The 15,333-nt window shown below is 41.2% G+C and overlaps 1 non-coding gene across 1 annotated transcript; it reads right to left on the bottom strand.

Moving 5' to 3' along the window:
• Window positions 1-15,013: 15,013 nt before the first annotated feature.
• Window positions 15,014-15,120, bottom strand: LOC121225818 (small nucleolar RNA R71). Its single transcript, XR_005923721.1, has one exon. It is a non-coding gene; the product is annotated as a small nucleolar RNA R71 (small nucleolar RNA).
• Window positions 15,121-15,333: the final 213 nt, after the last annotated feature.

Raw genomic sequence — 15,333 nt, 5'->3', positions numbered from 1 at the left:
TTTAAGGAACACTTTATCTCCCACCTGATATTCAATGTCCTTTCGTTTCAAGTCCGCATACGATTTCTGACGATCTGTGGCTGCCTTCAGACTTTCACGGATTACCTTTACTTTCTGTTCGGCATCTTTAATCAAATCAACTCCGAAAATTTTACTTTCACCGAGCTCGGTCCAAAACAATAGTGTACGGCATTTACGACCGTACAAAGCCTCGTAAGGTGCCATCTTAATACTTGATTGAAAACTATTGTTGTAAGCGAATTCAATCAAAGGTACATACCGTTCCCATGAACCACTAAACTCAAGGATGCAGCATCTCAGCATATCCTCGAGTATCTGAATTATCCGCTCGGATTGACCATCGGTTTGGGGATGAAAAGCGGTGCTAAAATACAGCTTGGTACCTAAAGCTTCTTGCAATTTCTTCCAAAATCGTGAGGTGAATCTCGGATCTCTATCCGACACGATAGAAATAGGTACCCCGTGTAATCTCACAATCTGAGAAACATATAATTCGGCTAATTTATCCAATGAAAAATCCGTACGCACGGGGATAAAGTGAGCCGACTTAGTCAGTCTATCAACAACAACCCAAATCGCATCCTTCTTACTTGCTGACAATGGCAGTCCGGACACAAAGTCCATTGTGACTCGATCCCATTTCCACTCGGGTATCATGATCGGCTGAAGTAATCCTGAAGGCACTTGATGTTCCGCTTTCACTTGTTGACATATTAAACATCTCGAAACAAAGTCGGAGATGTCCCGTTTCATACCATGCCACCAAAACCGTCGTTTCAAATCGTTGTACATTTTCGTACTCCCCGGGTGAATTGACATTCGGCTACAATGAGCTTCGTTCAGAATCATCGAAATGAGTTCTGAATTTCTTGGAACACACAACCGACTTCTGAACCTCAAACAATCATCATCATCAATTTGAAATTCGGATTCCATATTCGGAATACATTCAGCCCGTTTTGCAACCAATTCATCGTCGACTTTCTGAGCTTCACGAATTTGATGAATCAATGATGGTTTGGCCTTTAATTCAGCTACTAACACATTGTCGGGTAGAACAGACAAGTGCACATTCATCGCTCGTAAAGCAAACAGCGATTTCCGGCTTAAGGCGTCCGCAACCACATTAGCCTTTCCCGGGTGGTAATCAATGACAAGCTCATAATCTTTCAACAACTCAAGCCAACGTCTTTGTCGCAGATTTAAGTCTCTTTGAGTCATCAAATATTTGAGACTTTTGTGATCCGAAAATACATGGCACTTTTCGCCAAACAAATAATGTCGCCATATTTTCAAAGCAAATACGATGGCGGCTAGCTCGAGATCATGGGTTGGATAATTTCTCTCGTGTGGCTTCAATTGTCTCGACGCATAGGCCACAACTCGACCTTCTTGCATCAATACGCAACCCAACCCGAGTAGGGATGCGTCACTATAAATGACAAACTCTTTGCCTGATTCGGGTTGCACTAAAATTGGAGCTTCAGTCAAATGAGTTTTCAGTTGATCGAAGCCTTTCTGACATTTCTCCGTCCATTCGAACTTAGCATCCTTTTAAAGTAGCTTCGTCATTGGTGTGGCTATCATCGAGAAACCTTTGACAAATCGTCGGTAATAACCGGCGAGTCCCAAAAAGCTCCGAACCTCAGTAATATTTCTCGGAGGTTTCCAGTTAAGTATGGCTGAGATTTTGTTCGGGTCAACTCGAATACCCGATGCGGATACCACATGACCCAAGAAGCTAACCTCTCTTAACCAGAACTCACACTTACTGAACTTAGCATATAACTTCTTATCCCGCAAAACTTGCAACACTAATCTCAACTGTTCAGCATGTTCGATCTCATCTCTTGAATAGACCAATATGTCATCAATGAACACAACTACGAACCGATCCAAATATGGTCTGAAGATCCGATTCATCAAATCCATAAATACCGCAGGGGCATTAGTGAGCCCAAACGGCATCACTAAGAACTCGTAGTGACCGTACCTCGTTCTGAAAGCAGTTTTGGGTATGTCCGAATCTCGAATTCGCAACTGATAATAGCCCGATCTCAAATCTATTTTTGAGAACACTGAGGCTCCCTTCAGTTGGTCGAACAAATCATCGATGCGCGGCAACGGATATTTGTTCTTTATCGTCACTTTATTCAGTTGACGATAGTCAATGCACAACCTCATGGTTCCGTTCTTCTTTTTCATGAACAATACTGGTGCACCCCAAGGTGAGAAACTTGGTCGAGCAAAACCTCTATCCATCAATTCTTGCAACTGAGCTTTTAACTCTTTTAACTCGGTTGGTGCCATACGATACGGAGCTATCGAAATCGGCGTAGTCCCAGGTACAAGCTCAATACCAAACTCTACCTCCCGAACAGGTGGTAAACCCGGTAATTCTTCAGGAAAAACATCCGGGTATTCACAAACCACCCGCACAGATTCGGGTTTCTTTTCTAATTCTTTATCATCAAGTACATACGCAAGGTATGCTTCGCACCATTTTCTTACATATTTCTGGGCCAACATTGCTGATATTACAGCTGGCAACCCCTCCAAATCCGTAGACTCAACTCGGATTACCTCGTTATTTGTGCACCTAAAATCAATAGTCTTGCTTTTGCAATTCACAACCGCATCATGCGCGGTCAGCTAATCCAAACCAAGAATAACATCAAATTCATCAAACGGCAAAAGCATCAAGTCCGCCGGAAAACAAGAACCTCGAATTACTAGGGGACATCTCTTACACACTTTGTCGACAAGCACGTAACGACCCAAGGGATTTGACACCCGAATTACGAACTCAGTAGACTCAACAGGTAGAGTCTTACTGGATGCTAAGGTTTCACATACATATGAATGAGTAGAGCCAGGGTCAATCAATGCAATCACATTAGTATCAAAGAGAGTGAAGGTACCAGTGATGACGTCAGGGGAGGATGCCTCCTCTCGTGCGCGAATGGCATATGCTCTAGCAGGAGTACGGTTCTCGGCTCGAACAGCCGTATCAGAGGCCCCTCTCTGACTACCACCCCTACCTCCTAAAATTCTCGGTGGTCTACCTCTAGTTGTCACTCCACTAGGTCTTGCACCTTGAATCTTATTCTTCTCATCAAGCTCTGTGCAATCTCTAATGAAGTGGTCCTTCGAACCGCATCCGTAACAGGCCCTGTTAATAGACTTACCCCAACATTCACCTATGTGTCGTCTTCCACATTGGGGACATTCAGGTTTCTCTAAACGATTATGGCCCACACTAGCTACCGAAGTAGCTCGGGGGTCCGTCGATGGTCGTGCTCTGATGGAAATTCCCGCAGTCATCCTCGACTTATTAGTGTCCTCCCTGAACTTCTTTACAGCTGAGAACGGAGCTTTACCCGTCGATCTTTTACGATAGTCTCTAGCTTCAAATTCAACCTTCTTCTTCCCCTTTCCAAGTTCTTCCGCCTTGCAGGCTCGTTCGACTAGTGTCACGAATTCTTTTATCTCCAAAATACCCACTAGTAGCTTTAAATCTTCATTCAATCCTTCTTCGAATCTTTTGCACATAGCAACCTCATCAGCTACACACTCCCGGGCATACCTACTGAGTCTTACGAATTCATGTTCGTATTCAGATACTGTCACACGGCCTTGCTTAAGTTCCAAGAATTCCTTACGCTTTTGATCGATGAACCGTTGACTAATATATTTCTTTCGAAATTCCGCTTGGAAGAAGTCCCAAGTAACTCGTTCGTTTGGGACTATGGAAATCAGGGTCCTCCACCAATAGTAGGCTGAGTCCCGCAACAAGGATATAGCACACTTTAGACATTCATCGGGCGTGCATGACAGTTCATCAAACACCCGAACGGTGTTATCAAGCCAGAACTCGGCCCTTTCAGCATCATCAGTAACTATGGCCCTGAACTCCTCAGCCCCGCGCTTCCTAATCAAGTCTACAGGTGGCTTACTCAGCCTCACAGGATCAGTAACTGATGGCATTACAGGCTCCTGGGGTGGATTATTCAAATTCGGGAATTGTTGGACAGCCGGATTGGTTCGGGCATACTGCGCGACCCACTCATTCATCATGGTAAAGAAGGCTTGTTTAGCCCCCTCACCTTGATTATTCGCAGATGACTGAGGTTCAACAGGCGGTGTCCCTTGTGCAGGAGCAGCCGCTACACTTTCAATGTCATCCGCCAAGGTTCTCTCTACACCGGGATCCATTTACTAATCAAAACATAAATTTTAACCGTCAGAAGTCATCACACAGTTAAACATTAACATTCGGCATGTATAGCTAGACTCATACGTGCTATGGTAGTCCTAGAACCGACTAAACCATAGCTTTGATACCAATCAAGTGTAACACCCCGAACCCGAGACCGTCGCCGGAGTCGAACATGAGGTGTTAACAGACTTCAAACCACTTATTAAAATTTTTCCAGACAAGCTGCCAATCTGCGTACTAGTCGCTTTAAAAATCATATCTTGAGCTCTGGAACTTGAAATCTAGTTCTGTGAATTTTCCCTGAAACTAGACTCATATGCCCATCTACATATTTTTTTCTAGAATTTTTGGTCGGGCAAATTAGTACAGTTTATTAGTCAAAGTCTCCCATGTTACTGGGGTCGACTACACTGACCTTTGCGCATTACGACCTCGATATCTCCCTGTACAGAGCTTCAATACTGATGCCGTTTGTTTCTATAGAAACTAGACTCAGAGAGGAATCTATACATATATGGCATGACTCCTAATTATCTCTGGTTAATTTATAATGAATTTCCAAACTCGGAACAGGGAACCCAGAAACCGTTCTGGCCCTGTCTCACGAGAACCTGAATATCTCTTAACATACTGTCCATATGATTGTTTTGTTACTTCTATATAAAAATAGACTCATTGAGCTTCGATTAAATAATTTATTCACTATTTAATTCCATTCCTACTAATTTTTGTAATTTTTCAATCCCACGTCACTGCTGCTGCCAGCATCTGTTACTGAAGCAACTATGTCCATTTCGTGATTTCTCATTGATCTAACTAGTAATTCATCATACATATCACAAAATTATAATCATGACTAGCCATACCAAAGGCTAATCATTGTCAAACATCTCCCTACTACGCTATTGCCGTATCATGAATCTTAACACCAAAATTAATTAGCCATGACATATGGCATAAAAATCGTATTACCAAGACTTACGACCCAACATTAGAACCAAATTCAACCGAACATTATGCCATTTTCGCATGGCTAAAAGTTTACATACCAAATTTCAACAAAACATATTAGCCTATACATGCCGAAATGTTCTCTTAGACCAACTAAGAAGAAAATACCAAAGGTTGCTAGCCGGTGTGATGACTTCGACGACGGCACGATCACGCAAAAAGAGACGAGTCCAAGAAACCTAGAATAGGTGACAAGCAAACACCGAATGAGTATATAACTCAGTAAGCCATAAGCATTCCACAACCATCCATTAATAAAATTATCACAACAGGAAACAATGAAATGAGGTTAAGTACTCCATCCATACCAAACTATACCATAGTTCCTTAAACCCTATGGTTCAATCTCATACCAAGTCCTACATTGACCTTTCATACATCATTTTATTTTCGTTATAATCATACAATTAAACGAACTTTCACCTATTCCACAATGAACCTTATGTACGTGACTTCAACTATAATCGTCACATAGGTTCAAAACTTACCAAGCTCAACTCCAAATATAAACATAGCGCCTATTAGCCATGAACTCAAGGTACTTACCTTTTCCGCTGTCCAAAATTGACTCGGTAAAGTCGCACCCTTCATGTAAATAATTTATAGAAAATATATATTGGGTTCGCACACATAGTGCTTAATAATCAACCGCGCACACTTAGTGCCATGCACTTTAAACTCACACACTTAGTGCCATGCATTTCAAGTTCGCACACTTACCTTTTCCGCTGTCCAAAATCGACTCGGTAAAGTCGCACCCTTAATGTAAATAATTTATAGAAAATATATATTGGGTTCGCACACATAGTGCTTAATAATCAACCGCGCACACTTAGTGCCATGTACTTTAAACTCGCACACTTAGTGCTGTACAATTTAAACCCGCACACTTAGTGCCAATCTCATGACCGTGAACACTTATTGCCCGCACACTTAGTGCCAAAAACCAGCCACTCTATAGGCTTCACTTCCTTTTTACATTCGACAAATTTCATCTCTACTTACATATACATTTGTATACATTTCATCTCATTAAACACAATGGTATAGGTATTACGATCCTTTAAATCAATACCAAAGATATGCTTAATGACTTACTTGTGTTGGGTAAGATGGTTCCAACTCGGCTACTCGATGATCTTTTCTTTGCCTTTGCTCGATTCTCCTCCTCTAACTCCTTGAGCTCAATCTAGTTACATGCATGGCCAAACTTCCTCCTAATTCTCTTCCAAACCAAACATGAAGCAAGAACTCCTTCCTCCTCCCTTAGAATTTTCGGTCAAAAGAGGATGAAAAAGGATGAACAAAATTTTTCTTTTCCTTTCTTTAGCTCACGGCAATGGGGGGGGAAACAACCACTCATTTTTTTGTTTTCATTTCTTTATTACCCATACTCCTTATTTTATTTTTTCTAACATACCTCACTAAGCCAACATGTTCCCAACATGTTTCCACCCATAGCATGGCCAACCACTAGCTCAAATTTTGGGTAATTTGACATGCAAACCCATCATTTTCATAACATGCATTAATAGACCATTTTAAATTAGCCTATCATATTTTCACCATGTCTCATATCGATCCCTATTTAATAATTTCTCATGCAATTGGCATAATTGGAGAATGAAACTTCCACATCCTCATGTACACACATAATAAGCATAGAATATGGAAATTAATTATTTTTATGACTCGGTTTTGTGGTCCCGAAACCACTTCCCGACTAGGGTCAATTTTGGGCTGTTACAACTCTCCCCCACTTAAGAAATTTTCGTCCCCGAAAATCTTACCGGTAAATAGGTTTGGGTATCGTTCTTTCATCGAGCTCTCGATTTCCCAAGTAGCTTCCTCAATCCCGTGTTTGAGCCATAACACTTTCACTAACGGAACCCTTTTGTTTCGCAACTCCTTCACTTCACGAGCTAGGATACGCATCGGTTCTTCTTCATAACTCATATCGGCTTGAATTTCAACCTCTGATGGGATAATTATGTGCGATGGATCAGATCGATAGCGTCGAAGCATCGAAACATGAAAGACGTCGTGAATCTTTTCAAGCTCAGGGGGCAAAATCAATCTATACGCAACCGGACCAACTCGTTCGGAGATTTCGTACGGCCCAATGAATCTCGGGCTCAACTTGCCCTTACGGCCAAACCTGAGTACCTTTTTCCAAGGCGAAACTTTAAGGAACACTTTATCTCCCACCTGATATTCAATGTCCTTTCGTTTCAAGTCCGCATACGATTTCTGACGATCTGTGGCTGCCTTCAGACTTTCACGGATTACCTTTACTTTCTGTTCGGCATCTTTAATCAAATCAACTCCGAAAATTTTACTTTCACCGAGCTCGGTCCAAAACAATGGTGTACGGCATTTACGACCGTACAAAGCCTCGTAAGGTGCCATCTTAATACTTGATTGAAAACTATTGTTGTAAGCGAATTCAATCAAAGGTACATACCGTTCCCATGAACCACTAAACTCAAGGATGCAGCATCTCAGCATATCCTCGAGTATCTGAATTATCCGCTCGGATTGACCATCGGTTTGGGGATGAAAAGCGGTGCTAAAATACAGCTTGGTACCTAAAGCTTCTTGCAATTTCTTCCAAAATTGTGAGGTGAATCTCGGATCTCTATCCGACACGATAGAAATAGGTACCCCGTGTAATCTCACAATCTGAGAAACATATAATTCGGCTAATTTATCCAATGAAAAATCCGTACGCACGGGGATAAAGTGAGCCGACTTAGTCAGTCTATCAACAACAACCCAAATCGCATCCTTCTTACTTGCTGACAATGGCAGTCCGGACACAAAGTCCATTGTGACTCGATCCCATTTCCACTCGGGTATCATGATCGGCTGAAGTAATCCTGAAGGCACTTGATGTTTCGCTTTCACTTGTTGACATATTAAACATCTCGAAACAAAGTCGGAGATGTCCCGTTTCATACCATGCCACCAAAACCGTCGTTTCAAATCGTTGTACATTTTCGTACTCCCCGGGTGAATTGACATTCGGCTACAATGAGCTTCGTTCAGAATCATCGAAATGAGTTCTGAATTTCTTGGAACACACAACCGACTTCTGAACCTCAAACAATCATCATCATCAATTTGAAATTCGGATTCCATATTCGGAATACATTCAGCCCGTTTTGCAACCAATTCATCGTCGACTTTCTGAGCTTCACGAATTTGATGAATCAATGATGGTTTGGCCTTTAATTCAGCTACTAACACATTGTCGGGTAGAACAGACAAGTGCACATTCATCGCTCGTAAAGCAAACAGCGATTTCTGGCTTAAGGCGTCCGCAACCACATTAGCCTTTCCCGGGTGGTAATCAATGACAAGCTCGTAATCTTTCAACAACTCAAGCCAACGTCTTTGTCGCAGATTTAAGTCTCTTTGAGTCATCAAATATTTGAGACTTTTGTGATCCGAAAATACATGGCACTTTTCGCCAAACAAATAATGTCGCCATATTTTCAAAGCAAATACGATGGCGGCTAGCTCGAGATCATGGGTTGGATAATTTCTCTCGTGTGACTTCAATTGTCTCGACGCATAGGCCACAACTCGACCTTCTTGCATCAATACGCAACCCAACCCGAGTAGGGATGCGTCACTATAAATGACAAACTCTTTGCCTGATTCGGGTTGCACTAAAATTGGAGCTTCAGTCAAATGAGTTTTCAGTTGATCGAAACCTTTCTGACATTTCTCCGTCCATTCGAACTTAGCATCCTTTTAAAGTAGCTTCGTCATTGGTGTGGCTATCATCGAGAAACCTTTGACAAATCGTCGGTAATAACCGGCGAGTCCCAAAAAGCTCCGAACCTCAGTAATATTTCTCGGAGGTTTCCAGTTAAGTATGGCTGAGATTTTGTTCGGGTCAACTCGAATACCCGATGCGGATACCACATGACCCAAGAAGCTAACCTCTCTTAACCAGAACTCACACTTACTGAACTTAGCATATAACTTCTTATCCCGCAAAACTTGCAACACTAATCTCAACTGTTCAGCATGTTCGATCTCATCTCTTGAATAGACTAAGATGTCATCAATGAACACAACTACGAACCGATCCAAATATGGTCTGAAGATCCGATTCATCAAATCCATAAATACCGCAGGGGCATTAGTGAGCCCAAACGGCATCACTAAGAACTCGTAGTGACCGTACCTCGTTCTGAAAGCAGTTTTGGGTATGTCCGAATCTCGAATTCGCAACTGATAATAGCCCGATCTCAAATCTATTTTTGAGAACACTGAGGCTCCCTTCAGTTGGTCGAACAAATCATCGATGCGCGGCAACGGATATTTGTTCTTTATCGTCACTTTATTCAGTTGACGATAGTCAATGCACAACCTCATGGTTCCGTTCTTCTTTTTCATGAACAATACTGGTGCACCCCAAGGTGAGAAACTTGGTCGAGCAAAACCTCTATCCGTCAATTCTTGCAACTGAGCTTTTAACTCTTTTAACTCGGTTGGTGCCATACGATACGGAGCTATCGAAATCGGCGTAGTCCCAGGTACAAGCTCAATACCAAACTCTATCTCCCGAACAGGTGGTAAACCCGGTAATTCTTCAGGAAAAACATCCGGGTATTCACAAACCACCCGCACAGATTCGGGTTTCTTTTCTAATTCTTTATCATCAAGTACATACGCAAGGTATGCTTCGCACCATTTTCTTACATATTTCTGGGCCAACATTGCTGATATTACAGCTGGCAACCCCTCCAAATCCGTAGACTCAACTCGGATTACCTCGTTATTTGTGCACCTAAAATCAATAGTCTTGCTTTTGCAATTCACAACCGCATCATGCGCGGTCAGCTAATCCAAACCAAGAATAACATCAAATTCATCAAACGGCAAAAGCATCAAGTCCGCCGGAAAACAAGAACCTCGAATTACTAGGGGACATCTCTTACACACTTTGTCGACAAGCACGTAACGACCCAAGGGATTTGACACCCGAATTACGAACTCAGTAGACTCAACAGGTAGAGTCTTACTGGATGCTAAGGTTTCACATACATATGAATGAGTAGAGCCAGGGTCAATCAATGCAATCACATTAGTATCAAAGAGAGTGAAGGTACCAGTGATGACGTCAGGGGAGGATGCCTCCTCTCGTGCGCGAATGGCATATGCTCTAGCAGGAGTACGGTTCTCGGCTCGAACAGCCGTATCAGAGGCCCCTCTCTGACTACCACCCCTACCTCCTAAAATTCTCGGTGGTCTACCTCTAGTTGTCACTCCACTAGGTCTTGCACCTTGAATCTTATTCTTCTCATCAAGCTCCGTGCAATCTCTAATGAAGTGGTCCTTCGAACCGCATCCGTAACAGGCCCTGTTAATAGACTTACCCCAACATTCACCTATGTGTCGTCTTCCACATTGGGGACATTCAGGTTTCTCTAAACGATTATGGCCCACACTAGCTACCGAAGTAGCTCGGGGGTCCGTCGATGGTCGTGCTCTGATGGAAATTCCCGCAGTCATCCTCGACTTATTAGTGTCCTCCCTGAACTTCTTTACAGCTGAGAACGGAGCTTTACCCGTCGATCTTTTACGATAGTCTCTAGCTTCAAATTCAACCTTCTTCTTCCCCTTTCCAAGTTCTTCCGCCTTGCAGGCTCGTTCGACTAGTGTCACGAATTCTTTTATCTCCAAAATACTCACCAGTAGCTTTAAATCTTCATTCAATCCTTCTTCGAATCTTTTGCACATAGCAACCTCATCAGCTACACACTCCCGGGCATACCTACTGAGTCTTACGAATTTCAGATACTGTCACACGGCCTTGCTTAAGTTCCAAGAATTCCTTACGCTTTTGATCGATGAACCGTTGACTAATATATTTCTTTCGAAATTCCGCTTGGAAGAAGTCCCAAGTAACTCGTTCGTTTGGGACTATGGAAATCAGGGTCCTCCACCAATAGTAGGCTGAGTCCCGCAACAAGGATATAGCACACTTTAGACATTCATCGGGCGTGCATGACAGTTCATCAAACACCCGAACGGTGTTATCAAGCCAGAACTCGGCCCTTTCAGCATCATCAGTAACTATGGCCCTGAACTCCTCAGCCCCGCGCTTCCTAATCAAGTCTACAGGTGGCTTACTCAGCCTCACAGGATCAGTAACTGATGGCATTACAGGCTCCTGGGGTGGATTATTCAAATTCGGGAATTGTTGGACAGCCGGATTGGTTCGGGCATACTGCGCGACCCACTCATTCATCATGGTAAAGAAGGCTTGTTTAGCCCCCTCACCTTGATTATTCGCAGATGACTGAGGTTCAACAGGCGGTGTCCCTTGTGCAGGAGCAGCCGCTACACTTTCAATGTCATCCGCCAAGGTTCTCTCTACACCGGGATCCATTTACTAATCAAAACATAAATTTTAACCGTCAGAAGTCATCACACAGTTAAACATTAACATTCGGCATGTATAGCTAGACTCATACGTGCTATGGTAGTCCTAGAACCGACTAAACCATAGCTTTGATACCAATCAAGTGTAACACCCCGAACCCGAGACCGTCGCCGGAGTCGAACATGAGGTGTTAACAGACTTCAAACCACTTATTAAAATTTTTCCAGACAAGCTGCCAATCTGCGTACTAGTCGCTTTAAAAATTATATCTTGAGCTCTGGAACTTGAAATCTAGTTCTGTGAATTTTACCTGAAACTAGACTCATATGCCCATCTACATATTTTTTTCTAGAATTTTTGGTCGGGTAAATTAGTACATTTTATTAGTCAAAATCTCCCATGTTACTGGGGTCGACTACACTGACCTTTTCGCATTACGACCTGGATATCTCCCTGTACAGAGCTTCAATACTGATGCCGTTTGTTTCTATAGAAACTAGACTCAGAGAGGAATCTATACATATATGGCATGGCTCCTAATTATCTCTGGTTAATTTATAATGAATTTCCAAACTCGGAACAGGGAACCCAGAAACCGTTCTGGCCCTGTCTCACGAGAACCTGAATATCTCTTAACATACTGTCCATATGATTGTTTTGTTACTTCTATATAAAAATAGACTCATTGAGCTTCGATTAAATAATTTATTCACTATTTAATTCCATTCGTACTAATTTTTGTAATTTTTCAATCCCACGTCACTGCTGCTGCCAGCATCTGTTACTGAAGCAACTATGTCCATTTCGTGATTTCTCATTGATCTAACTAGTAATTCATCATACATATCACAAAATTATAATCATGACTAGCCATACCAAAGGCTAATCATTGTCAAACATCTCCCTACTACGCTATTGCCGTATCATGAATCTTAACACCAAAATTAATCAGCCATGACATATGGCATAAAAATCGTATTACCAAGACTTACGACCCAACATTAGAACCAAATTCAACCGAACATTATGCCATTTTCGCATGGCTAAAAGTTTACATACCAAATTTCAACAAAACATATTAGCCTATACATGCCGAAATGTTCTCTTAGACCAACTAAGAAGAAAATACCAAAGGTTGCTAGCCGGTGTGATGACTTCGACGACGGCACGATCACGCAAAAAGAGACGAGTCCAAGAAACCTAGAATAGGTGACAAGCAAACACCGAATGAGTATATAACTCAGTAAGCCATAAGCATTCCACAACCATCCATTAATAAAATTATCACAACAGGAAACAATGAAATGAGGTTAAGTACTCCATCCATACCAAACTATACCATAGTTCCTTAAACCCTATGGTTCAATCTCATACCAAGTCCTACATTGACCTTTCATACATCATTTTATTTTCGTTATAATCATACAATTAAACGAACTTTCACCTATTCCACAATGAACCTTATGTACGTGACTTCAACTATAATCGTCACATAGGTTCAAAACTTACCAAGCTCAACTCCAAATATAAACATAGCGCCTATTAGCCATGAACTCAAGGTACTTACCTTTTCCGCTGTCCAAAATTGACTCGGTAAAGTCGCACCCTTCATGTAAATAATTTATAGAAAATATATATTGGGTTCGCACACATAGTGCTTAATAATCAACCGCGCACACTTAGTGCCATGCACTTTAAACTCACACACTTAGTGCCATGCATTTCAAGTTCGCACACTTACCTTTTCCGCTGTCCAAAATCGACTCGGTAAAGTCGCACCCTTAATGTAAATAATTTATATAAAATATATATTGGGTTCGCACACATAGTGCTTAATAATCAACCGCGCACACTTAGTGCCATGTACTTTAAACTCGCACACTTAGTGCTGTACAATTTAAACCCGCACACTTAGTGCCAATCTCATGACCGTGAACACTTATTGCCCGCACACTTAGTGCCGAAAACCAGCCACTCTATAGGCTTCACTTCCTTTTTACATTCGACAAATTTCATCTCTACTTACATATACATTTGTATACATTTCATCTCATTAAACACAATGGTATAGGTATTACGATCCTTTAAATCAATACCAAAGATATGCTTAATGACTTACTTGTGTTGGGTAAGATGGTTCCAACTCGGCTACTCGATGATCTTTTCTTTGCCTTTGCTCGATTCTCCTCCTTTAACTCCTTGAGCTCAATCTATTTACATGCATGGCCAAACTTCCTCCTAATTCTCTTCCAAACCAAACATGAAGCAAGAACTCCTTCCTCCTCCCTTAGAATTTTCGGTCAAAAGAGGATGAAAAAGGATGAACAAAATTTTTCTTTTCCTTTCTTTAGCTCACGGCAATGGGGGGGGAAACAACCACTCATTTTTTTGTTTTCATTTCTTTATTACCCATACTCCTTATTTTATTTTTTCTAACATACCTCACTAAGCCAACATGTTCCCAACATGTTTCCACCCATAGCATGGCCAACCACTAGCTCAAATTTTGGGTAATTTGACATGCAAACCCATCATTTTCATAACATGCATTAATAGACCATTTTAAATTAGCCTATCATATTTTCACCATGTCTCATATCGATCCCTATTTAATAATTTCTCATGCAATTGGCATAATTGGAGAATGAAACTTCCACATACTCATGTACACACATAATAAGCATAGAATATGGAAATTAATTATTTTCATGACTCGGTTTTGTGGTCCCGAAACCACTTCCCGACTAGGGTCAATTTTGGGCTGTTACAGTTTGGATTTCATTCCATAAATAATTTTCTTAAACAGTCCTTGTGGGTACGATAATTCGACATTTACTCGTCACTTTATTACTTGTTGCGATTGTGTACACTTGAACATTTCCATCGTTCCAACTATACTATTATTTTATAGGTGCATTTGCTTTAGTCAAAATTTTAGTTTATTCCGTGGGCATCAAATTTTTTGCATCATTGTCGAGGATTACAATATTACGAAAATTTTATTTCTATTAATTTAGTCATTTTTTATTTTTATTTTAATATTTTTATTTTTAATTTAATTGTTACATTTTCAATTTTCTTTTTTCTGATTCCTACAGGTTCCCTTGGTTTATGACTAGAGGCAACCCGTTGGAATAATTAATTTTTTACAATGAAATCAAAAAATTACTTGCACAAATCGTAGAGAAGTTAGAGAAGCAAGGTAAGGTCAACTGATTTTAATAGACAATTAAGAGCAAAAAGACATTACTATGGTGATGGATGATAATTCTGTTAATCAAGAACTTCTTGCATTGCTATTTGGACGCAGATGACTAAAACGTTTTTGTTGAAGTTTTTTTCCCTCAGCCAAAACAGCTAAGTTGAGGAATGACATCTCTTCTTTTTCTCAATTTGAGCTTGAGACACTATAGGATGCATGAGAGAGATTTAAGGATCTTTTGAGAAGGTGTCCTCATCATGGGTTACATTTGTGGCTTCAAGTCAAAACATTTTACAATGGTTTGAATCCATTAACTAGGTAGATAATTGACGCAGTAACTGGCGGAACCCCGAATAGTAAGACACTTGAGGCATCCTAGGAATTTATTAAGGAGATGACATTGAGTAACTATCAATGGCAAGTTTTGAGAATGAAGCCTACTTAGGCAGCCGATTTTTTTATATAGATGCGGTAGCT

Source organism: Gossypium hirsutum, chromosome D13, assembly GCF_007990345.1.
Source record: "Gossypium hirsutum isolate 1008001.06 chromosome D13, Gossypium_hirsutum_v2.1, whole genome shotgun sequence".
NCBI lineage: Eukaryota > Viridiplantae > Streptophyta > Magnoliopsida > Malvales > Malvaceae > Gossypium > Gossypium hirsutum.
This window is presented reverse-complemented; position numbering and strand designations above follow the sequence as displayed.